This window comes from Cebidichthys violaceus, unplaced genomic scaffold, assembly GCF_023349555.1.
Source record: "Cebidichthys violaceus isolate CVI_PGR_0920_01 unplaced genomic scaffold, fCebVio1.0.p SCAF_78, whole genome shotgun sequence".
In the NCBI taxonomy this organism is placed as follows: Eukaryota; Metazoa; Chordata; class Actinopteri; order Perciformes; family Stichaeidae; genus Cebidichthys; species Cebidichthys violaceus.
Window position 1 is genome coordinate 186,557 of NW_027176962.1, and position 25,465 is coordinate 212,021.

The window sequence follows — 25,465 nt, forward strand, 5'->3', positions numbered from 1 at the left end:
CTGCTAGAAAAAAAAAATGACTGAAATAATCACTTCGGAAGATCGACTCATCAGTTGATCAAGTCACTGCTTCAGCTATAAAAGAGACAGCGGTACATTACATTCAAAACATCCTGATATTAAAAGAGAAACAACAGATGGAGGGATAAATATTTCATGTGACCAAGTCCCCGCAATACAACAGAAGCCAGGAAACAACAGAAGCTCAGAGTCTCCCTGATTATTGGGATCAATAACAACAAAACACGACCCACAGTGTGTATGTTCAGAGGCAGCCTCGATCAGCCTCTCGACATGCGAGCATCCAGTGGAGTACGCAGCCAGAGTTGTGCATTATCTGCGCTCCCCTCCATTGAACCATGTGTCACATAGCTGCAGGAGTTATGGGCCTATATTTACTCCAACGTCGCAGACGTCTCGCCTCACGGCCAGCGGCGGAGGGGTGTGGGGGCGCTGGCCCCGGGGTCAAGATCTCTCCATAGGAACACGCCCAAAAATAGTTTTTTAGCGTTGTTTCTAATTACAAGTGATGAGTGCCCCGCCTCATTAATCCTTTCCTATCAGCACTGAGCAGGCTGGCAGCACCAGAATAGCCCTGATCTTTGTGCTGCTGCACGCCGCTTTCCAGCGAGCCCTGCATGGACGTATTAGGCAACACGGGCCTGAGAGGAGGACCTACCTTGTCCACACGCACACGCACACACACACACACACAAACACAAACAGGTGCACACACACACACACACACACACACACACACACACACATATATGCATACACACACATACATACACACACACACACACACACACACACACACACACACACACACAGTCAGAGGCGGCGGTGAAATAAAGCAGAGAGGATCTCTGAGCCTGAGGACTGCTGCACTGGTTACCATCAAAGCTGCTCGCTCTGTCACAGGAAGATGCACTCGCACGTCATCCCACCAAGGCTTCACTAAATTAATCTACAGCAGCACTTTGCACTTACAACTCATGCATAAAATAAAGCTTCTCATATTTACTTTACAACACAATATGCCAAAGCACGACACGGATTTAGGTTAACGAGACGAAAAGGGGAACATCGATAAAAGTGCTCAATCGATTTCTCTTACAGTTTAGTCCAGTTGTGTTTCGTACCAATAGATAGTGCTGAACCATATTGACTTACGCAAGTTATTTTTTCAGTATATTAATGTTTTAATCTCAATTTGACAGTATGTTTTCTTTGTATTAATCATTTCATTATGTTTTTTACTTCCAGTGTATTGTCTGAGTCAGTCGGAACCACTAAAACAGACCTATGAAAAGTGATAAAGGGATACAAAAATATAGATATTTCTGTCACGCAAAATTATATTTTTTGTTATGCTTTCATTATTTCTTTTCACATGAAACAATTCAGGAAGGAAAACTCAATCTCACAACTAATGTCCATCTGTAGGCCATGACTTGTGTGATGAGGATTTACAAGACAAGCGATTGAGACCATAAACTCACGTTTACGATGTTTACTGAGGTTACAAATCAAGTGAGAAGTAGGGTCATTTTCTCATAGACTTCTATACAATCGGACATATTTTGGCAACCAGAGGAGTCGCCCCCTGATGGCCAGTAGAGAGAATGCTGTTTAAGACACTTCACAAATTGGCTCGACTTTTCAGAATGGGAGATTTCCGCCGGCGTACAATTCTATTTTAGAAGATGGTGTGCTTCTAACCTCGTGGCGACGGTTTGAGGGAGGCCCTTTCTTTCTTTTTTTTCAACATGGCCTATGTCCATACGCACATGGCCAGTCTTATGGTAAGAAACCTGGACTGACCTGTACAGAGCTCTGACCTCTACTCCTTCTAGCACCTCTGGGATAAACTGAGAACGCAGGCTGTGAGGCCTCGTCTCCCAACATCAGCGCGCAACCTCACTGTTGCTCTTGTGTCTGAATGGGAGCAAATTCCTGCAGCCAGGTTTCCAGAATCTTGTGGAAAGTCTTTAAAGAAGAGTGAAGGCTGTTATAACGGTGTATTTACTCCAGCAGTTCAACAATCACACTTGTGCGTTATGTTTCAGTGTCCACATACATTTGGCCATATGTTCCTGTGACGTCGATTAGTCAGGATGATCTGTATCCACCGACCCCACTCCCTGTGATCTATTCTTGCTGTAAATGAGTTCTGGCCTGTGATTCTCTGCAGTCAGCTCTTGGTTGGTGAGTATGAATTATCCTCCTGCATCACGGAGACAAAGAGAAAGAGCGGAGCAGTGAAGGATGGAGCGAGATAGATAGAAAGAGAGAGTAGAAGAGGTCACGGCCCATTTCACACAGCGCACCAAGGAGATTACAGGAGGTCTGTAGACATGACACGGGCGCCATGGTGATGTCTCTGCAAATAAGCAGATGCAAACACGCCACCTACAGAGCAGCTGAGGGCGGGGAAGGACAAGGAGGGAGAGAGAGAGAGAGAGAGAGAGAGAGAGAGAGAGAGAGAGAGAGAGAGAGAGAGAGAGAGAGAGAGAGAGAGAGAGAGAGAGAGAGAGGACACAAATGAAGAAACATTTCATTCTGCAAGATCAAAATGATATCAAACGGCGGCTCTGCACAGAGACGAGATAAAAACATCCGGAGCCGGCGAGTCCACAAGCTCGCAGAGTGAGCGCAGCGGCGGTTGGTTATCGCTCGTGGCACATGTTGGACTTTTAAAGTGTCATGTCTCGTTACATGTTAGCCACACACTGACCACGGCGCAAGACACAGGCCAGGGCTCGGTGTGGTGACGCCAAGACGCACGTCACATGTGAGGTCCTCCACTAGAGAGTCCCTTGATCAGACCATACCGTGTCATTGATGTATGTACTCACGGTGCTATAATAGCTCTGGTTTGCCTCATGATTCATTTACAGGGATGGTAGAACGTATTCATGGACCTAAATGGGAAACATACAGTAAGCTTTGATTTAAATATCAGTTTACCCATAGTGCATAGAGAGATCATAAAATTAGACATAGAAAAATCCAATTACATTCAGATATGACTAAGATATGTAAGCATCATGTGACCTCCGAGTTCATGATGAGGGATAGTTATGTCAGCCTAATGACCTAATGGGGTTCTGTCATGCCTTTCTTTTTCTGTCTTGCTCATGTTTAGAAGAAGCACAGGTGGAATTAATAACATGTACAATGACTCAGCTCGTCTAAGTGGAATGCAGCCATCATTAATGTATTTAAAATACCCCTGTGACTTTCCTGCTATGACATGTATTCATTATTTATTTTATTTAGAGTTTACAATTACAGGAACATTAATAGACATTTCTATAAATGTGCCGGTTTAGCCATCTTGGCTAATTTCCTACTGCAGTCCCTGGGCAGGGTAGCTACAAAACACACATAAAATACATACAAAAAAAAACAGGGGGCATCAATACAGTACATTAAAAAACACATGAAATATTTTAAAACAAGGACATGCAAGTGAACGTTCAGTCTGGATTGTTTTGGTAGAATTCAAGAATCAAGAATGAGCATTCATGTGTCACTTTTAAGTCAACAGGATCGAGAATTCCTAACAATTCTGCAGATTAATAAACAATGCGCTGAATGAAGACCACGTGACACGGTTGAAAGTTCTGGGAAAAAGAGCTTAGAAAATGGATCTTGAGTAAGGGTTGTTTTCTCAAACATCTACAGTGGTTGTTGAAATGATGCCTGTTTAATGGAATGTAATCTCATAAGTGAAAAGTCTAACGGCCAGAAGCAAAAATCTGGTGAGAAAATAATGAATCCTTGATTTATGTAGCATAAAAGTTGTCAATTTTAAATATATTGAGTCAAAAAAATACTGCAATCAGCCTACGTTTTTAGGCGTATGGAGAACATTAACATAGTGTCCTCAATGGTCTCTTCAGACCTGTTTTCTTCTTCTTTTTTTCCACAATACAACCCAAGAGTGAAAGTTGCTTTGAAATATTGATATTGCACATCAAGCATTGACAATATCACGGTTGCTGCTGCACAAAAGAGACCGAAAAATGTGAAGACACACCAGTGAATTTGGGTGATGTGTTCAGCCGAGCCGTCTCTAAGTTCCCCGGTGCTTCTCTCCTCTTTCTTCTGCTCCAGATAAGTTCTTTTAATTGCTGGTCTCATCTTCGTCCGCACAAATCGCACACGTGAAGATCAGCGGCTGAGGCGGGTCGCACCGCCAGCCTGAGGGGGAGCGGCCGAAACCTTTTGAGTTGCGTCATTTCACCAGATTGCAAAATAATCGACATTACGTGAGAAAAACCAGACAATATTTGAAGAAAATTGTCACACCCACATCTGCATTATCCAACCATGGACTTCCTGATCTATATTTATGCTTCGATTACAATTTTTATATTTAAAAACAGGATTTTTAAGCTATTTTTGCAAGATTGTCACAATTTTATGTATTTGTTTTACACTAAAACGTATAACTAGAAAGACAATTCTTTATCCCTTTTAGTTTATAGTAAATTCACGCTCCTAATTTCACTTTACTGGACTTTTCTCTCCTTTAGATGCCTCCAGGCAACTTCTCATGAGTCACTGCCCATCTAAACTGACCCAGTGGAAGTTTGAGCCTTCACTGTCTGTAAGTATCAAGAACACTGTCTGGTCCTGCTCGGGCTACCCTCCTCTCTCCTTACCCCCAAAGAGAGAAAACAGCCCCCCCTCTCCCTCCCTCCCTTCCTCCCTCCTCCTCCTCATCTTTCCATCTACAGTACTTGTCAGCCTGGGAAACCCCCCACCACAGTCTTCATGACACATTCAACCCACCTATTATATTGCACTGTGGGGGGGGCATGGCAAACCCAAACAATAATTTAGACCCCATTTTACTGGAGCACATATCTGTTAAGTGCTCACAGAAGTAGTCAAACCCACACACTGAATGTGAGACTCCTCACATCGTCCCTCAAAGTTCAACATTATAACACAAAATGCTTTTAACAGGCAGGAAAATTAAGAAATTGAGAGCATGAAGTGTAACAAAACTGGCTTACTTTTAGGAGTATGTGCACTTTGAATGTTATTTTACCCTCGTGTGTGCGGCTATTTTTAGCACGATCTTTCTTTGTTAAAATATACATCGCAGTAAATCACATTTTCTAAAGTCAGAGTTGAATCCTTGACGCTCTTTTATGCTCTCTGCAGGCCGAAAAAGTTCAGTTTGAAGCTTGTGAATGGTGAACCATTCACGCTGCACAGAGGCTGATCACCAAGAAATTCTTAAATCACGACCAAGTGCTGTTTTTATTTATGCTTGTGTACCAATTAGGGAAAAAAAAAAATGTAATATATAAATAAATGGGTCCTTAGGTCCATGAGTTTTTTGTCACTTGATATTCAGATATCCCAAACATACACAAGGACACAATCCTATTAAAAGAGGTTTGAATCAGAAGTTTCCACCAGTTACATACACATTACCTCTGAGTGTTAATTTACTCCTGTGTGGTCTTATTTCAGCCTGCTGGTGTTAAAAGATACATACCAGTGCATCATCATTTTCCCGAGTGGGAGTCGGATCTTTTATTCTCTACTGCGGCGAGAAAATGTCATGTTTGTGAACGGTGCTCTGTTCAGAGAGCGACTGAAGGCAGTAAGTTCAAAAATCGGAGTATTAATAGAGTCTGACCTTTCAGCCAGGCATGCAGGAGTGCACATTTATACATGTATGTATGGTGCATGCACACGAGCGCATACACAGACGCAATAACTCACAGCAACTCGTAGTAACTCAGCTTGTCACTAGCTGTTGTGTGTGTCGACAGTGAGCTAAGGTTGAGCTCATATTAGTATCCTTGACTTTTCTCAGCCGTGGAGGTTTCATATGCAGCGAGTGTAACTCAATAGGTCCATCAATTACCTCTGTTTCCTAGGTGCCTTCACAAACAACAGCTGCAGAGTTTAATAAACTTGCAACTCAATCACAGGGGCTAAAATATCACGAAGCCTGAAAACCAGCGGGATGATGAAAGTAGGCTCCTTCTCGTTGTCATGGCTCCCTCTATGTACCTATCTGATGCGAAGACCCTTCAAACACGTCTATACACAGGCGCAGAATTCATCAGTATTCTCACATGTTTATTATTTCATCTGAGACTTCCTGTTTTTTTTTTCTAAATCACACATTGTAGCGCCGCAGGTAGCGTCGCATCCAGGCGCGCTGCCGCTGTATTAAGTTGCTGCTGGCTTCACTTTGGGTTGTGGGACAGAGGAACATTTTTTCCATGGTAACTGGAACCTCATTCAAAACTCCGTCCTTGAATAGATATGAGAGCGACTCTCTTCTTTTAGATTGAATTTGAGTCACTGGTTCAGCACACGCATGCCTGCTCAGGTCTTTATTTACTGTATTTATTGGTGCAAAAAGGTATAAAAATAAAGCTTAAAAAAAAAAAAAAGCATAACGGGCAGCAGGCTGAACTGTCATGGCGATAAGTGGAATATTGAGAACCCTTTATGGCATTAAATGTATTAAAAAAAAGACCAGAGCTAAAAATGTGTTTGTCCGTCTCTCAATACTTTCCAACTGACCCAATCAACCTCAAGCCCATTTGTTCCCATTTAACAAAAAAATGGGTCACAAATAAAATCCTTTATTTATTCTAAAAAGAGGAGAGCACTGTAGTTTTTACAGGAGTACATTGTGTTTCTGTTGGGGATTATTTTCAGCTGCACATTTGGTGTACTAGTGAGAATCTACAGCGGTGGGGCGTGAGCGAATCAAAATAATGGACAGCGCCCGTGTTCATTGTAATGACGGAACACTTCACCCAGTGAGGGTAAATGACGGCTTTTTAATTGGTTTTGGATTGAACACGCATTGGCTACAAAGACAAATCTTGTTAGTACCTGTAGGATCAATACATTGTTGGTTTCGGTCCTTTTATAGGCTTTGTTGATATTGTAAAACAAATCTATATATATATATATATATATATATATATATATATATATATATATATATATATATATATATATATATATATATATATATATATATATATATATATATATATATATATATATATATATCTATCTATCTATCTATCTATCTATCTATCTATCTATATATATATATATATATATATATAAAATATGTCACTGCAGGGTACAAAGTGTGAAGTGGACCTAAAATTGAATCAATCGGATTCCTGTGGGAAAAGATAACAGAGTTCTCTAAGGCAAAGAATCCAAAAGCAGGTCCCAAACTTTGTGAAAGTGACTGGGCTCATTCTTTAATGTGTAAAGAAACATCAGGCTTAAGTTAACTTATTATGTGAATACATAGACACCCGATGCAGCTATTTCAGTCAGTATTGGACCAATATCCGATAATATCAGTGCATCTCTTCTCTGATGCTAGCGTGGCTATCAGTATTCAGCTAACGTGAGATTAATCCAGATAGAACATGGAAATGTTAAAAGGTTTAGTGTGTAGGGTTTGGTGGCATCTAGTGGTGAGGTTTGAACATTGCAACCATACCAAACAGCTCTTGTGTGCCAATCATGCAGGAGAACCATGGTGGCCAGTGTGGAAACGTGACTGGCCCTCACTTGAGACGGTGTTTGGTTTGTCCCCTCTGGGCTACTGTAGAAACACCATGGACTCCTTTGAGAGGACCTGCTCCCTACGTAGACATGAAGGACTCATTCTACGCAAACAGAAACATAACAGTTCTTATTTTCAGGTGATTATAGAAACATACTTATTAATATCACATTCTATTGATGCCAATAGATCCCCTAAATCCTACGCAATGGTCCTTTAGGTACAAGATGGACAGACTGTTGATGAAGATGAAAATAAACAGTAACTCATGACACACACACACACACACACACACACACACACACACACACACACACACACACACACAAAAGAAACATGCAGTTCATGTTATTTTCCTAGAACATTTTTTGGATTGTTTTTGTAATATGTAGAGGCGGGGAACTGGCATCATAACCAAATGAGCAGCAGGAGGTATCGTATCATAGCCCCACATGGTCAGAGCTCTTTTCACCTCACTGGGACTCCCTCACAGTAGGAGCACAGCAAAGACTCAAGCAGTGCAACCAAAGTGTACGGAATGAGCCAAAATGAGACACAAACAGCAACACATTTCACTGTACATACACAAAATACTAGCATTTATTAAAATGTACTTAGGGTTTTGATGCTGCTCCAATGGAACGTCGATAATCCGTGTATGTACCTGCAAGTCTCTAAGTAACTCATCTTATCTTGTATCTCCTCCAAGAGGGACTTTGTGCGTGCTTTGTTCTAATTTCTTTTCAGAATGGAAACATCAGTGGAGCTGAATCAGGACTTTTATATATAGCACAGACTGTGATAACATAACAGAGCTTCTCAGTGGGGCTGCCGAAGCTCCCTGCAGCCAAACGCACGCTGTGTGGAAATGGAGGAAGCTAAATGCTGCACTCTGGTGGACAGAAAATGACTTTTGCACAATGGATGTACTGTAGGTAGATGTTTGAGTTAAAGGGAATTCCACCAATCTAAATTCCAAAGTGCCAGTGTAGGTGTTGTGTAGTTATAATGTCCTGTATGTTCTTCCAATAACACTCATCAATGTCCAGCACATCAAACTCTGAGGGCGTTAGTCATCTGAGCAACTCTTTTCTGATTCTTTTGAAGATTTTATAATAAGCTAGTTTGATAGTCTGACAGGTGCTATTTTTCTCTCTCTCTCACTCTCACACACACACACACACACACACACACACACACACACACACACACACACACACACACACACACACACACACGCACACACGCACACACGCGATAATGACGCCGTCGGTCAGGGTGGCGTTATCAGCTGTAATGCAATGAGGGAGCAGTGCAGAGCAGCAGCCATGAACTAGCCAGCGTGCACTAACACGTGCACTAACATGCACTAACACGTGCACTAACATGCACACACAGCCGGCCCGGCAAGGAGACACAGTATGAGGACGGCTCCATTCTCTGCTAAGGTAGACATTACTCCGCTTTATCTTTATATAGCAAATAGTCATTTGCTGCTCTCATTGTGCTCATTGCACTTGTTTATAATGCATTTCGGAATTTCTTTTTTTACCGTTATGAGTAATGAGTAAAGTTATGCGTGCTTTGGCACCACAATATATTGCAGACCCCTTAAACACACTTCAGGAACGAGCTAAAATATTTCGTCTACAGACTATTCCTGACCGAGTTAGACTGAATTCGAGATGCTCAGAAAAACAGTAGATTGCTTACGACAGGACAGAACTGCCATCATTTGAAAAACACGACTCTATTTCTGTTAGAACAACGACCGATGCTGTTGTGTATGTGGTTGTCTTGCGTTGTCAAAACCACATTGGACGACTTTGGAAAAAGACTTGACCAGAGCACAAGCTGTGACTCATCAGTCCAGCCGTCTCTCTCTGTCTTTATTTGTATGCCACAGCAGTTATACCAGCCCTCTGCTCTGATTAATGCATGTTTATGAGATTCTGCATTACAGCTGTCGTCCAGATAACCCAACCCCCCCTCCCCCTCCCCTCCTCCTCTCTCTCTGTTGTGTGTATGCGCTTCTCTCCCAGAATGCTTGTTGACTTATTTCCCTCCAGAAGTGCTCCATTGATTTGACAGGACAAGGTAGAACAGGCCCGGGGCACGCTCGGACAGAGGGACGCAATAAAAGTGTCATTTTTCACCTTGTTCATAAACAGCTCGTAATTTTGAGAAGAGCCATTGCCTATTATGGGCTCCATCCAGCCTGTGACATCAGTAAACAGAGCGGGCCAGCTCTCAGCGAGCGCCTGTGCTGAACCAATGAGGAGTGTGTTTTAACAAGCCGGCGTGGGTTGTTGGGAGTCTGGACTAGCTCGCCTCATGGTAACCCGGCAGACAGTGTACTTGTTATGGTCGAGCCTGGGAACAGACTCGGGGCTCCAACACTTATCGAGCTGTCTTGCGAAGGCACAAACTTTTTGGATCATGAATATTGCAGAGGTTATGGGGTTATGGGACAGTTTTATTACTCTGACAAACACAATTTCTCAGGAGGGCTGAGGTGGGGATGACCATATGCCGGCCTCTTTTTGCTTTGCAAAACAGGCTGTTGAACTTTCATAACTCCTCTGCGTGACTTCTGATTCACCTTTGTCTCGCTCCGCTTGAGCCACGCTGCTGCTGCAAATGAGCGTCTATCTTTAGACGCTATGATTCAGCGAGCGCGCTCAGATCGCGACAACCGAGGCAGGGATGCGGCAGGAATGTGGGGGAAATGTGTCTGATGTGACAGATGACAATACGGCCGTTGTGAGACAACATGCTGCTCCAACACAATCTGCCTGTTTTTGACACTTTCTTTTTCTTTCTTTCTTTTTTTTTTTTTTTTTACAAGCTAATAAAAACCATAGTCCACATCACTGAAGTTGCTGCCCGTCTGCCCTTTGGACAGAGATGCAGATTTTTGTCATAATGCAGGTGGTTGGCTTTAAGAGGGAGGAAGGACAGAGGGAACAAGTGAGTGAAAGGAGTGAAAGGAGGAAGCTGAGACACCTCCCCTCCATATGCTCACTCTGCCTCTCATCCATACGCATGCAGCTCGTGTTCACCTCGTTCTCTTATCACATAGGCGACAGTGATGCATTGTGAATTTATAAACCTTTCATTAATCTGCTGCATAGAGAAAGCCAGAGCAGCCTGTGACTGAACGCTTTGCAACGATGGTCTCCTTTAGAAAAGGGACACAACGCCCTCTTGTGTGTAAAAGGAAGCACTACAGTACAGGACCTTGTACCTCGATTTGCTCGTTTCGCTTCTGTGGTGCAAGGAATAAATTATGTTTGCACTTATAATGAATACAGTTCCCACCACACTTCTCAACAAGAAGCTTGATTTATTTGTGTTTTTATTTTTATCTCTTTGTAAAGCACTTGGAAGCGTAAGATTATCATTCAGCTACAACTTTGGAATTTGTATAACTCTCGGCAACACTTAGTTTGACTGCGATCGAACTGAATATTTTAGCCGATTCCACATGAGATCACAAGTCTTGAATGGCTCAAAAGAGAGTGTTCACTGCAGCTATGTTGTGGTAGAAAGAAGCGTTTCTCCCCCTTCAGTCTGCATTAACAGGGGTGTATAGAGCCACTGAGAAATGGAAAAGAGGATTGGGATTTTATGAGGATGTGGATACTTCTGGGTTCAGGCTGGATACAATTTAATTTAATATTCAAACATTTAACAAATCCAGAAATTAAGACTCCCATAGAATGTAAAGACCCACGCAAAAAAAATAAAATAAATCTCAGTGTTTCTCCGGTCTTGATTCTAGTTCAAAATGCGATACACAAATCAACACAGCACTAGCTTGTACCATCTTAGATCTCTTTAATTAGAATCCTTCCAGCTCGTTAAAAAGGTATGGAGACTTTAGCTCCCGTTTTTATTTCCTCTCACCTTTCCTATGTAGGACTCAGTCAGTCAGCCCAAACTCGCCTGCAGCTTTTAAAAATGCAGCAGCAAGACTCCTCGCTGGGAAGAGAGACCACATCTCCCCTCTACTGGCCTCTCTTCACTGGTTACCAGTGAATTACAGAATTGAGTTGGACATTATTCCCTTCGCCTCTAATGCACTGGCGCCTGAATAAAAGGTATACATATTACAGGAACAGCTTGTGCCTTAATTTAACCTATGATGTGGTGGTTCACTGAAGGCTTTAGCTTCACTGCCGTTATCACTTTCACCTCCTGGATGTGTCATTCAAACACACATTGTTGATCCTTCTCACCGTCTTCTCTCTGAAATCACTTCTTTTTTTTTCTGGGCTTAACGAAGGGTCAATTGTGTAAGTTTCTCTTTAATAATGAGTTCTTCCCCTTCCATTAAAATCGTTTTAAAACCCACCTAAAGATCACTTTTCTTAGCCTCTTCATTACCATCATGAAGACATGCCGGACCACACGCTGCTTTATTTGTATTTTTTGTTGTTTGTTTTTGGCATTAGTGTTGCGCTATGAGTTTATCAAGATATTCTACGCTTTTAATTATTATCTTTAGGACCGCAGTTAAGTATTCGTTATTTATGAATATATATACATATTCAGAATATTTATCTTAAGGCTTTCCTACTCGTAAAAAATGTCCATCACTTTTGGACACTAGCTCACTAGTGGGTCCAAAGAGAGTCAGTTGAACAGTTCCTCATTTAGTGTTGAAAACTTTAACATGAAAGTAGTGACTACCAGACTTTGGCCTGTTTTAAATGTGACTTTCTTAATATATTTTAGGATTATAGTTGTTTTTATAGCGGTTATTTAGTTACGTTGAAGGTCTTAAAAGATACTTTAAAGATGTCTTCTGATCCTCCTAAATTCACGGCGCGTTCTTCAATTTCACTGGAAGAACAACATGTAAAATTCTCCTTTTAACGTCAATGATTTAGTTGCAGAGCGATTGAACTGCCACTAAACTGATCTTTCAGGCTCAGACTCAACATTCTGGTGAACTAGCAGTGACACACACTTTCCCCAACTCTCTCACTGCCATTAAACTACGCGTTGTTCCTGGAGTCTCACTTGCTTTATTCTTTTCATTTCATGCCTCCCATTATGGGTTTCCCACATCTCTCACTCTCCACATCTCCAGGAATCTCGGTGGGCTTGTAAACTAGTTTTAATAGAGAAGAATATAAATCTGCAAGTGACAAACTCCAGTCGTGGCAGAGCGGGGGCCGGTGTGTACGTAATGAACTGCTGCGCTGTAAAACCAGGACCTCCAAGGCTCCCGTGCCCCTCTGCGATCCCCGCTGGCATTACCGTGAGACCTCACAACCTCTCAGCCTGAACCACAACACTCAGGCAAGTCTCAATGCGGACACTATCGGGCCCACGGCGTCACAGCTTAGGCTGGCAGAGAAAGTGCAGTTTAACGTCAGTTAACAACTTTTGAGATTTAGCTGTAAACATGGCGATTTAATATCCTTTTACTTTCCAGAATTGATCAAATGGTGTCGAGAAATAGATTATATTTGAACAGATCTCACTAGACCTTCATTATGTGAAACTGCATGCATGTTCACTGCAGTAAAAGGCTCATTACTATTACTGAAAAAAAATGCTGTAAGTATTGGGGGGTTGGATTTCATGATCATTTTCAGGATTACAATGTTCAAAGATAAAATACTGTGAGAGAATATAATAATAAGAATATAATGAGCTTGTTCGTGCTTGATTTTAATCCCTTATTGAGTGTAAAAGGCTGTCAAGAAATTATTAAATGTCAGAAATGTTAATGACAGTCAACCCGTGTGAAGTCTATAGTTGCAGTTTTGCCAAAAAACATACAGACATTAATGATAAATTGGATTGCTGCTCTGTAATGATCTATCATAGCCGACACCTAATTTAATCCATCACAAGTCTTCAGGGCATTTATTTACACGTACTATTTCTTCATTTTCAAACAGCAGTGCATACTGTATGTGCAACGCATTGGAGCCGACAAGAGACTTTGAGAGACAGATAAATGAAAATAGGCCAAAAAAAACATTTTTTTTGGGCCAGGGACTGAAGGGGTTTATTCTTATATGCCTCTGGAACATAATAAGAAACATCTTTATAGGTGAAGTATGTTGACCCCCCCCCCCACACACACACACACACACACACACACGCACACACACTGTGACTCCAGTAGCCGATTATATAATTATACATGTGCGGAGAACAATATACAGTAAGAATATCTGGGATCCCGTATTCTCTCCTGGCTTCTATTAGGGTGGGGGCCACTGTGAGTTCCATTATTTTATGGATGAATGAATCGAACCTTGATCCTCTCCTCTGGGTCCTCTATTCAGCCCTCAAACTATTTTATAACATCTAACGGGACTGGACTGCTTCCTAAAAAATTAGGATTCTAGTGAGGAAAAAGAGGAAAAGAAGTGGCAGGATTAGGTGAGCTCACTTTTTTTCTGTTTTTCCTGAATGCGGTCTCAGATCAAAGTATTTGGTAGCTGTTGTTAAAGCTTAAAAAAACCAAGATTCTGCGTCTATGAGATGTTTTTATAAAATCATGATATGTAACTCCAATACAGAGAATTTCCCCAGTGTCCATGGGGTGGCACTGCAAAGTTTCCAGCTGAGCATAAGCTCTACACTACAGTACAGTACAGTACAGTACAGTACCATCACACTTCCTCCTCTTAAAATGGAAGATAAACCGACTTCTTGCTGTTAAAACAACAGACAGGGCTCACTGGCCGCTGACCTGGAGGCTGCAAATGTCCTTTGGATTCCTGTTAGAATAATGGAATGATAGATTTAACAGGCCCAGTTCCCAAATTAATAATTCTGTTCCACATTGCAGAGCGTACCGAATCTGTCAGATACTTTTAACAGCTTTTCAACTCCACCTTTTTTCCATTTAGCTCGAGATGAATTTGGCTCCCCGTTTTCCACTCCCCAGCAGCTGTGTTTTGAGTCATTTACAGCTCAGCTGACATCGCTGCTCCACATAATGGATTAGAGGACAATGAAATCATTTTTTGAGAGACGCCTTTGGGGAAATGATGGATTCGGTGGATACAACAGCTGAGCTCAGCTACATAATGCATCTTTGACTTTATATTGTGTTGAAAAGAGATTTAGTTTAGTGGAAGATCACATCTTCATTACTCAATTTAGGATACATCACTGTAAAAGAACGTGTTGAATTACCAGACACTGCATTTTATTTTATTCTCTGGTTAGCTATATATCTAATGCATGATCCCATCGCTGCATTTTACAGTTTAAATTCATCATAAAAGTCTAATGTGGCTTAACTTCTGAGCGATGACATGTTTTCTTGTGTGTAATCAAGCATTTTCGATATTGGATTGTCATGGATATGGGTTCAACATTTGGGCAGTTATTACACAACTCAACTAATTCAAAACTTACTGTGCATCCAAGCAAAGCAGAATCTTTTACATGACTTTTGTGATACTATTCTGTGTCCTTATTTAACGGTAACAGTCCTACTTGTTCTCGATAAACACCTGTTCTGTAAACTTTTACATATATTTCTATTTTTCATGGTTACATTGCTCATTATGCGCCGTAGGAGTGAAACTGACGTGTAACACATCTACTTAAATAGCAAACACATGGCGTGGTCAGTAATTTATTGATTTTAAATTACCGAAGGAGAAATCTCATGAAGGAATACCATAAAAAGGTTATTTATCGTTGATAAATTCGCCTCAAATTATACAGATTTACATCATTTTGTCAGCAAGCTCAGTGTAAAACCTTCCAGGAAATATTCACCCACTGTGAAATAACTGGCTTTTTATGCTTGATCACACTGGGTGGCAGGGCTGGCACTGCACTGGAACGCATTACTTCTCCATAGTGTTAATGGACTTACTTAACTCCTGGGTCCTGACTTGTGTTTTCCAATGAATTAAAGTGTCAGGAGCCACAAATCAGCGTCTGGGATAGGTCATGTGGGTACTGGAGGTGTGGGCTTGGTGGGCTCGCCGCTCTTTCTTAATGGTTTGTTCCCCGGACACATGAAACTGGAGCCTTAAACCCAACCTGTTGTTACTGAGGCCCCATACGTACTCCCATCTACCCATAACCACACATGCATGCCATTACACAAGCAGCAACGGTGCTACCATCACTCCCTGACACAGATCTATTCACCCACACACACTGACCCCCCCCCCCCCCATCCCCCCATCCCCCCCATCCCCTCCGTGCTTTGGCAGATCAGTAACATTTACTCAGCTAAATGAATTAAGTAATCGCACATCCCGCAGCCTCTGCATTACAGAGGAATTTCCATATTACAGCATCCGATACTCCCTGTTCACAGCTCTCCTACGCCACTAATGCAAGCCCCTGGCCAGGCGGGCCGTAACTGGATAGCCGATGGGATTCTGCTGCAGCAGATGCAGTGAAGGAAAGTATAGAGGGTGTGTGTGTGTGTGTGTGTGTGTGTGTGTGTGTGTGTGTGTGTGTGTGTGTGTGCACAGGAGAATAAGAGAAGGACTGGTAGGCATCCATGCTATATGGGTCCTGTTTTTATTTATATCGGAGCTCATTAGGACAGCCAATATCTCACTACTCCGTTTTCATTTAAGCAACAAGCCACTCGTGACTGGGGCTTGCGGGGATTTATAATAGCTATGGGGCGTTGTTAGGCGCGACACAGACACAAGCCAATGCTAAAATTACAGTAAACCACAGTGGCTTTGCTTTTTAATAAGGTTATAATCCTTTAAAGAGTACTCTACCGAGTAGAAACAAAAGAGGATTAAAATCAATGCAGCTGAACCAGAGATATCGTCATTTTGATTGCGTTCCTTGTCAAAAGCTGACACCTATATTACCCACAATGCAACTCTAGCTGACAATTCAGTGGGAGATTCATGTGTGTCAGGCTAGTAGCGGCTAATGTATCCTTAAGCTGCTTGCCTCAGCCAGAGATGAGGAGCAGGCTGCACAGGTCTGGTAAGCTCACTTCTTTCTGCTTCGTTTCCTGTGAATCCTCTGTGCATGTGAGTACCGGAGGAGTCAATATGTTAAGTGATAAAACGGAACGGACGTCTGCCAAAACTTGTCAGAATGGAGACAAATCCAAAATAAATGATCTAAATCTTCAGGGCACAAATCGAAAGAAGAACAACTATCATCAATGTTCTTTCACGGGTTAATTACAGCTGATTTTTGTCATTAACATCTACATAAAATGCATTCACAGATGTGTGTTAGTAGCCTGATTTACATTTTATTTTGGCTGTGAACATGATTTGGCCAATCAGAGTTCAGGTTCAAAACTAGAATTACAACCAATAGCTAACCCAACCCACTCTTCCCATAATTCCCTGCCCGCCCGCCTCCTGCCCCATGGGGCAGGATAATTAACAAGTTGGTAGACCCAGATTGGATTGAGGGCCACACACACACACACACACACACACACACACACACACACACACACACACACACACACACACACACACACACACACACACACACACACACACACACACACACACACACACACACACACACACAGCTGCCTCGACCTACCCAGGGGCTTCGGCTTGGAGATGGCTACCAGCACATTTGGACGGGCTCAGAGCGAAGAGGTGGAAAGATTGAGTCAGAGCCAAAGCTGGCTGCTGTTTAACTGACAAAATAATGCTGTTGCATCTGCAGAAATATGCTTTGTTATTTTCAGGAATGCAAAGAAAAAAGGGAATTCTTAGCTTCCTCAATGACTCCTTGTGTATTTTCAAACCTAATGTTCAAACACCTAGGGGGATGTGAAATTCACCCAACACCTGAAATGCAAAGTGTTTTTGATGCAGCCAAGTTTAAAAAGGCACCAGCCAGCGCTGCAGCCAGGTGTCGAGAGAGAGAGAGAGAGAGAGAGAGAGAGAGAGAGAGAGAGAGAGAGAGAGAGAGAGAGAGAGAGAGAGAGAGAGAGAGAGAGAAGTCACCCAGTCAGCATACACTTTTACTCACCCTTTAAATCTCTCTCTTTTCCTCTCCATCGTTCACAGAGTCTTGTTTCTGGAGCTCTCTGCGATTGTAATCAAGAGCGTTTTTACATTTCTGGCATTTTTCAAAACAGTATCCACACGGAGGCCCTGAGATTTTGTAAACAGTGTCCATTAGGGCAACGCGACCTCAGCTGTCACTGATCCGTCACATCCTCAGACATGTCATTGATTTCATGATGAGCACAGTAAGAAACTGGCTGTGACCGGTTAACCTTCATAAGCAAACGAGACCACCAGTGACAATATTGGCTATTTCTCTATAGTTATTCTTAAGGTACTGCCAATATCAACATAAAATGCAAGTTTCTTGTAGTAGATTTAAGCAAGGTTTTTTTTTATTTTCATACATGAGGATGAATATGAGGGACAGAACTGCGTACTGTATATGGCATGTAGTGGTGGAGGTAGTATTAAGATCCCTTACTCAAGTAAAAGTACTGCAATGTGTCTGATTCAAAAAAGCACAATGTAGTCATCAGCAGAGTATACTTATCAAAAGTAAAAGTACTCATCATGCTTATCATCACTGATGCATTCATATATAAACACATATTATTTTAGTGTTGTAGCTGGTCAAGGTGGAGCTAATTCTAACACGTTTATATACCGCAGGGTAGTTCAAGCTAGAACAACACAATACTTTATAAGTATATGCTTTGGAAAAGGATTTTCAAAGCTGTGAAAGAAATGCGACCGAGTAGAAAGTACTACACTGTGTACCTCTGAATTGTGTATACTGCAAGTATACAGTGAGCTAAACATGGTTACTTCCACTGCTTGGTACTGATACCTCCACCAAACACTCTACGGTATGTTGTACAAATACTACAGCATAAACAGTCAAACACAGCGTATAAACAGCGAGATTTACAAATGCAGTTACTTTCTGGATCCACTAGGAGTCAGTTTTTCCTATCAAATGTGTCAATAAACGTCTCAGAAGGGAGATATGAACTGTGTGTACTGTAACCAGTTATTATTCTGATGTCCTGGTGACCTTTTGATAGATTCTACCATATCGTAGTTTGTAATGATGATGATGATAATAATAATAATAATAATAATAATAATAATAATAATTAGAAAGAGGAGGAGAATATATGACGATGTTTCACTTGTAGAGTGAAAAGTTTCCCCTTAATGAGGTTAAATCTTCATTTGGGGGTGAATCCACAGTTGATAACATGACTTCATGCACTTCCTGTGTCTGATTGTTGACGATCCAACAGCACAATACAGTCAACTGTATTGACATCAGGCTTGCAATTAGAGGCTGGACAAACAAGGACATAATCAAGAGCGGTAAACAAGCTGCTGTTTTCCTGCTTAAGCACAATCACAGTCATTAGAGTCAGCGTGACGGCTTCAAGGCAAAACTAAACACGTAATGATGAGCACAAAACTACAGAGAATACAACACACACACACACACACACACACACACACACACACACACACACAGAGCGCCTGTGATCAACTGTGTCAGTGTTGCTGCTGTGCCGGTGATTGTGACAGTGGTGTTGTGTCAACTGAGGCGTAAATGAATCTACTGGATGCTTGTCATGATTCATAACGGCTTCCTCACTTGTCTAATTATGAAGCTTCGGCAAGACAAGACGACGAATATTCAATTTTACAGAAGAAACGATGACACAGGAAATTATCAGGATATTTACTCAAGTTCCAAATTCATGACCGTTCCTCATGGTTAAGCGGGAGTGCGGGAGAGTGGGAGTGTCTCTTCATCGGCCACTAACGCCGAGTGACTAACCGTCTGCTTCGCTCATGGCTGGGCTGTGCAGCTTTGGATCAGCAGTTCAATGATTGGCTTCTGCAGCGTCGCGTTGGTCACGACGCTACACCCACACACTTTGTACCTCACTGAATTTGTTTGACAAGTATGGTGACGAGTTGATTTGCACATTGCGAAGCCATATTAAAAGAAAAAAAAAAACTGCTTACAGTAGACCTTTACTTTTTTTATTTAGTATTTTTACTCTTTAAACTTTGGTGAAAAATCAGACAACTTCCTCCACCTCTGGAAATAACAGAATAATAGTATAAGATTAAAAGAGAAATAATTATAAAAAGGAACAAAACTACGTGTACACCATGTTGCTCATGCAATTTTTGTTGACGTGATGAACTTTATCGATATCTAATGATATTCTATCTGAACAAACAAGCCAAAAACAAATTCGACACGAAGAGAAGATCGCCTGGTTATTACCAATAATACTGCACCATACATACACGCAGATTATTTTTCATCTACTGAAGTGAAAGGAAGCAAATAACAGTACATTAGCGCAGGCTGCATGCACACAGAAGCGTTTGCGCACACAAAAGGTACTTGGATTTATTTTGGCAAGCGGCAAGTTTATTATTTTGTTTTATGGGGCTGGGAGGTGGGTGGGGTGGGGAGGGGGGGGGGGGGGGGGGGGTTGTTTTGCGGCGCTGCGTGTGATACGGCAGCTCTGTTTGTGCGCTTGTGAGAAAGGAAGCACCAGAAAGATCAATACATCCTCTACGTAGATTTCCAGCAGAGCGTGACGTGCGTGTGGGGAAATGAGCTGGGTCGAGGATACTTTGCTTGTTATGGATTTGACATGAACTTGGCCCCCGGCCTCTCAGAACCTGATGAATGTATTATTTAATCTTCCTGTCTTTGTTAACCTCCTTTTGGCCGAAAGGCACGGCGATTCTCTCTCTGCGAGTGGATGAAACAACATCTCCAGTTTGGCCTTTGGATTTTGATAAAGTATAATAATGGCTGTAATAATAGAGCCTCTGCACAAGGACCTTTCCCACCACAGACACGTTAATGGGAGCGGTGCTGCATTTCAAGCACATGTGAGTCAACTGCACTACTCGGATTCAAATTAAGTGACATATCGCTGAGGACGGCACTTAAACAGCTGCATTGATGGGGGCCCTGACACTTTATCAGCTTCATCATTCAGGGTTGGGTGACTTGACTGGAGAACCCGTCTTGGGCCTACGAATGTAATTTTAGATTGAGGACATTTTGCAAAGTGAGGTCACTCTGGTTAGAATAAAGTTAAGGTTGTTCTAACGTTTAGATTAGAGCAGAGTTTAGGACTACAAGCATAAAGACAAACGGAAAAATGCAATAAAGCTGTCATTTCACATTTTAGCTTCATGTCATATTTTGTAATGACAACAGTTTCGGGTTGCTGTTGGGTTGGTTATTGCGATGGTTTGCAATCCATATTTCTTTATGTTTATGTATTTGGACAATATTAACTCCATTCAGGTCCCCACATGGGGTCACTTGTTAGACCTGGGGAGAAGATTTCTAACATTAAAAGGATATTTGTTTGAAATACAGTCAATTTATCCCAAAAATTATAAATCGCAAATTAGGGCTGCAGCTAAAAAAAATATGTTCATTACCATTTAATCTGACAATTATTTCCAAAGTCTTCAAAATGGCTTGTTTTGTCAAACCAAAAGTCCAAAACAAAAATATATAATATAATAATATATAATATACAATAAAGATATAGTAAAACATTTGACTTTGACTATTATTTGGTTATCAAAGTTGCTGCAGTCATGACGATTTTTAGACGTAAAAAACAGCAAGAACTTGTTTTAAGGAGGCTAGTTAACGAATGTAGTGACAGAAGGGCCCTCATGAAGACAGAGGGACTAACAAGTGTGTGTTTGTGTGTGCGTAGGTGGAGAAGTCGGCTAAAAATAAATACCTTGCCAGTAGCTTCAGACAATGACGGGGCAATATTCTTTGGAGGCTGAAGACGTCAGAGCCTCTGGACAGGATTCAGACACAAAGACAAAGAGACAAATTTAGACCGTTGCTTGGTTGGGGGGGAAATGATATTTGCCACCTTTGGGCCAGAGATATATCAGTCAACACAGACAAGCGCTGACAAAATAAATAAACATATGGAGAAAATGAGTGCTTATCTCAGCTACGCCTTAAAAGAAAAAAGAAAAGAAAAAAGAAAGACAGGTTCAGGTTCAGGTTCAGACACCAGGGGGCTTCTGGGAAGGAATGCATTTCTGGAGGTCAGCACCATGTGGAAAGCTGAGGTTGACACATCATCAACAGCTGGATGTACTGAAAGTTTATATATGATGAAGTATGAATAGCTTAACGGTTTCTCCTCGAACAAAATGTTATAACACATTTACACTTGACATTTGAATTTGACACATTTTATGGCCCTCAGCTGACTTCATCACGTAAAGTTGTGATATTGAACTAGAATAGAGAAAAATAGAATATTCAATCAGCATAAATGCAAGTTCTTTACCTCCTTTATCTTTTATTACATTTCTACCTCAACTTTTTTTCTTCTTCTCTGTGTTTCACACACAATGTGCCTCAAACACAAAGCCTGGAAACACTTGGTCACAAGAGAGTCGCTTTGTATTTAAATTTGGAAAAAAAAAGAAAAGAAAAAGAAATCAACCTGTGCTGTATTGAATGTACTGAAGATGTACTCCAGCAGGTGACATTGATAAAATGCCCTCTAAAGGTCTGGTTACACCCGCGGAATTAATCAGCGTCGGGACTACTCACTGCTGTAGTTGGTGAAGCTAACTGCTAACAAGCTAGCCAGCCAGAAACATACTGCACTAGTGCTAATTATTCACAATAGCTCCTTGATCTTCTTTTCTATTTTCTCTGTACTGGGAGACTAAATATCATTTGTACATTATTTTACACAACAAAAGGGTTTTATGTATTTGATGTATTTGTTTATTTCATTTTTGTGGGGAAGTTTATACTCCGATAGAGGGGATTAAATAAAAGTTAATGGTTAAACTCTGCTAATAGGCTTCGATAGCTTTCACCATCTTGGACTCTCCTCGAAAAGGTCAGCATTGGCAACACAGCTTTCTATTGGTCAACGATCAAACTTTACCAAATTCAAAATTGACGTGAACATTTTTCATTTGCTGTAGCTTCTCAAATGTGAGAAGCTGATCCTTTTCTTACATGATAGAAGTGGGTATTTTGGGATTTTCTACTATAAGTGATAGGACTTCTGGTTATTTGCTTCATTTCATCTTATACACAAAAAAAAAAAAAGCCTCCCAGGGTCTGTTTGCATCACTTAAGCTCAATGCTTCAAAACACAAATGTTAGATAGGACGCTCAATGTGCAGTGCAATGGAGCTTCACAGCGGCTCTGTTCCCGCCGCCGTGACCTGGAAGCCGGTGAACCGGCTCCGTCACCGACAAAATGAGCCAAGATCCTTTCAGAAAGGAGAACTCATGAGCGAGGAGGAAAAATCTTTCGGAGACGCAACGAGGTGAGAGAAATGTCCTGTAAACGTCTACAGCACGACACTATAAATACTGAACAGTTTTGCTAGCTATTAATGAGAGCCGCTGTCACAACTCTTGTCTCAAAAGAGGCAGATGACCTGCTGTCAGCTGTGGCGGGCAATCAAACAAATATAGAGTGTTGGATTAAGACCTGTGAGTGTTGCCAGTAGGAGTTGATTTCTCCTCTGGCTGTTTTTCCACCAGGTCCCTTAATCCATTCATCACTCAATTCTTACATTTGGTAATTCTTAAAAAAAAAAAAAAAAAAAAAAAATGCTGAATCCTCACCACCAACAGTCTGACGACGTCACTATAGGCAACAGAGCGAAAGCCCAACTCCCCCACAAACACCCTAAATCGGTTTTCACTTTGCAGCGCCAAACCACAAAAAAATAAAATAAAAGTAAAAGATATATCTATGAAAATTCGCAATCATAAAATGTGTTTTTTTTTTTTTTTAACTCTATTTAAAGCTGGGGTTATGCTTTAAGCCTCTGATGAGAGAAAGATTAGGGTTAAGGTTAGGGCAAGCGTTTAAAACAACTTGCAAGGAGAAAATGATGAGAAAATCCAGGGTTGCAGCTCGGACAGAAAGGAATCAAGATCCTAAATCGGGAGCTTTGCCTCCACAATCAGCCGGAAGCAACCAACCGCAAACCAGAGCACTGAGAGCCTTGTGGATGTTTTACTGCGTGCTCAATCAGCTACCCACACAGACGTCCAGAAAATAAACACATTTCTGCTCAACAGAACGTCCGTATTATGAAAGGTATTTGTTAGAGAATAATGCGCCGTCGTCTACTGGCCCGGATCTATTTCACACATTTCTGGAAAGGTAGTAAAATTCAACACATGAATCATTTTTTTCCTGGTTCTTTTTGCCCCAAACGATCCATTATATGACAGTGAATCAGCAGCCTGGACTTGAGTGGTCTCCAATGCCTCTTCACATGCATACCTCAACAGCCCCCCCCCCCCCCCCGCACAGGATACAAGAGATTTGGATGAGCAGAGCTTTGCTCAGACCCTGATGTCAGATGTGACTCAATCCAGTGGCTTGTTACTACAAAACACATCTTGGAGATCCTGAACAGAGACGAAATGGAGGAAAGGAGTATATTTCTTTCCACGCTGCCATAAACATGTTTCCTCTATCGGACAAAAGTATTCCAAAGACTACGGGGAGATCAAATTTAAACATTTTCAACAACGCTACGTCTCTAAGAGGAGTGTCAACTTTCTTTTTTTGCGTTAGACTCTATAACCCACTTGAGTTAAACACACTGATGTGTTTTGTTTAACCCTCTGCTGGCCCTCAGTGCGAGGGTCCCGGGGGAGAATGAGATTAGCTAGAATGAGATGAGATGGTGACAAATCCCCAACACTTCCCTGCATCAACAATCCCGAATGCAACCACAAACGGAGGAGAACACAGCTCGGATTGGACCAGGAAACTAAACAAAACAAAAAAGGAGACGCGGCCAGGAAGCGAGGGATCCATTTCATGCCCCCCGTCTGTTTGCCTGCCACCTGTTAGACATGATCATTACCACGAAGCAAGGCATAGGGGGCTAAGCCGGCCACATTTATATCAACAAGCTGGGATAAAACTGTCTAATTATCCCCCACGGCCCTTGGCCTGGCCCCCCGACTCCCCGACTCCCCCCCTCCCATTTGCCAGCCTGGCCTGCAGCCACACTCTGCAGGCTGGTATGTGAAAGCACATCCTAATGACAGCTCTCTTTCAATCCCAGGTCTTTGTAATTGCCTTGGGTAGCTTATACGCATTATGTGGCACCAGTCCAACTCAATAGTTAGAAGGTCAAGGAGAGGTTTAATAGAATAAGTATGTGGATTTATTGCCGTACCTGCTCTGAATAAATTAACGTCACGCGAAAGTGTTGAGGTGCATGACGACAACTGACCGCGCTCCCTTTTGAGAGAAAATATAGCTCCGCTTGAAAATTGTACCGAGGAAGGATGGCGGTCTCGAAACGCTGCCGCGGCAACGTTCTTGATACGTTTTCAAAAAGTCTGGCGCGTGGAAATAACTTTTCTACTTTTAAACAAGAGCAACTTTCAAATAACATCCAAGCGAGTTTTGCCACTTGTGAACAAATGCTCAAAGTCAGGGAGAGTTAAGCTTTGACGATCGCCCGTGATTGAGAGCAAATGTAGACTAAATGTAAGCGATTTGCACCTGTGCAAAGCGGACTATAATCATAACAGTTTTGATGGAGGGAATGTGGTGGATGGGAGCGGGGCATCCAGATCCCCGTGGGAGGTAGCATTAAGGTCTTAATTAGGACGCAGGGGGAAAGAGTCAAAGTACTGCAAGATGACGAGGGACGCAGCAATGGGAAACCGGAGCTGATCGTCTTCCCTAGTTCAAGGCTAATTGCTGAAAAGGATCTGACATGGATGTGCAGGGAAACACAGGCGGAATGTAATAAGACGACGTGAGGTCATCTCTAAAAGCTGTTGGACTAATTCTGTGCGTCTTTGGAAGCTTGTACGTCTCTTATTAAGACATCGCAGGCA

At 41.9% G+C, this 25,465-nt stretch overlaps 1 long non-coding RNA gene across 1 annotated transcript in view; it reads right to left on the reverse strand.

The window, feature by feature from the left end:
- Nucleotides 1–7,297: 7,297 nt before the first annotated feature.
- Nucleotides 7,298–25,465, reverse strand: part of LOC137892287 (uncharacterized) — a 38,079-nt gene continuing 19,911 nt past the window's right edge. Inside the window, exons 2-3 of the long non-coding RNA XR_011105406.1 lie at nt 21,333–21,395; nt 7,298–7,691 (exon numbers count right to left, since the gene is read on the reverse strand). This is a non-coding gene — a long non-coding RNA (uncharacterized lncRNA). The remainder of the gene's footprint in view (nt 7,692–21,332; nt 21,396–25,465) is intronic.